This window comes from Bombina bombina, chromosome 3, assembly GCF_027579735.1.
Source record: "Bombina bombina isolate aBomBom1 chromosome 3, aBomBom1.pri, whole genome shotgun sequence".
In the NCBI taxonomy this organism is placed as follows: Eukaryota; Metazoa; Chordata; class Amphibia; order Anura; family Bombinatoridae; genus Bombina; species Bombina bombina.
The window spans coordinates 859,363,669-859,365,681 of record NC_069501.1 but is presented as its reverse complement, the minus strand read 5'-3'; positions in this window follow the sequence as shown (position 1 = coordinate 859,365,681).

Genomic DNA, 2,013 nt, shown 5'->3' with positions numbered 1-2,013 from the left:
TTAGCACTTTCATCTCATCATCCCTGTTACTTCCAGGACTCTCGGTGGTGGTCTACATGGCCATCATGATTAGCCAAACCAAATACTACAATACAACCTTGGCTCAGTCTTCATAAGGCCCTTCATTGGCTGTATTTTGTTAGTTCTGTTCTTATTTGTTTAATAGATGATACAACACCGAATGGTGGCAGCTCTATATGGCCTGCATGATTAGCCGCACCCAAAGTCCAAAAAAAGCCAAGCGGTCTTGCACTAACACCCATGGCTCTTTGTTTTCAAGTTGTACTATTCTTAGCACTTTCATCTCATCCCTTACTTCCATGCCTCTCGGGGGTGGTCTACATGGCCATCATGATTACCCTCACCAAAATATAACAACAATACGTGCGTGCAGGGAACCATGGTAAGGTTACTTCCTTTCGCAAAATTGAGTATAACAGTTGCAGACAGAGGTTCTGACCCTGCATTATGGCTGCACCTCTCCCTAAAAGAGGCATGTGTTACAGAGTCTGTGGGCATGTATGCAAAGAGCTGGCCTGCCTAAGAGGAGCAGCAAGGCAGTACAGGTCGTTCTCCTTCAGCCGTTTTATACACTGTCCCACGGCCACGACCCTCAACAGCCACAACAGAATGAAACACCACATATGCCATCCTTTTGAACAATAGAGTACAGGTATGGCATTGATTTTAGTTACACAGGGATATTTATTATGAACCGTGAAATTGAAAACAAAAACAGGATTAGACACCCAGTACAGTACAGGTCGTTCTCCTTCTGCCTTTTTATAAGAGGGTCCCGGACCCTCAACAGAGACGACAGCAGTAAAGAGGACATATGGCATCCTTTTGAGCAATAGATGACAGGTAAGGCATTGATTTTAGAAACCCATATATAATTTTTTTGCAACTGTGAAATAAAAAAAAACATTGATTGGACACCCAGTACACTTCTTTCTCCTTAGGCCTTTTTATAAGAGGGTCCCGGAGCCTCAACAGAAACAACAGCATGAAAGAGGACATATGGCATCCTTTTGAACGATTGATTACAGTTAAGGCATTGATTTTAGAATCCCTGAGATAATTTATATGAACAGGGAAATAGAAAAAAAAAATGATTGGACACCCAGTACACTTCTTTATCCTTAGGCCTTTTTTTAAGAGGGTCCCGGACCCTCAACAGAAACGACAGCAGGAAAGAGGACATATGGCATCCTTTTGAACAATTAATTACAGGTAAGGCATTGATTTAAGAATCCCTGAGATAATTTATATGAACCGGGAAATAGAAAAAAACATTGATTGGACACCCAGTACACTTCTTTCTCCTTGGCCTTTTTATAAGAGGGTCCAAGACCCTCAAAAAAAACACCAGCAGGAAAGAGAACATATGGCATCCTTTTGAACAATAGAGTACAGGTACAGCATTGATTTTACAAACCCAGAGATAATTTTGGGCAAATGGGAAATAGAAAAAAACATTGAGTGGACACCCAGTACACTTCTTTCTCCTTAGGCCTTTTTATAAGAGGGTCCAGGACCCTCAAACAAAACACCAGCAGGAAAGAGGACATATGGCATCCTTTTGAACAATAGAGTACAGGTACAGCATTGATTTTACAAACCCAGAGATAATTTTGGGCAAATGGGAAATAGAAAAATACATTGAGTGGACACCCAGTACACTTCTTTCTCCTTAGGCCTTTTTATAAGAGGATCCAGGACCCTCCAAAAAAAACACCAGCAGGAAAGAGAACATATGGCATCCTTTTGAACAATAGAGTACAGGTACAGCATTGATTTTACAAACCCAGAGATAATTTTGGGCAAATGGGAAATAGAAAAAAACATTGAGTAGACACCCAGTACACTTCTTTCTCCTTAGGCCTTTTTATAAGAGGGTCCAGGACCCTCAAACAAAACACCAGCAGGAAAGTGAACATATGGCATCCTTTTGAACAATTGAGTACTGGTACGGCATTGATTTTAGAATCCCAGAGATAATTGTTTGGAAAC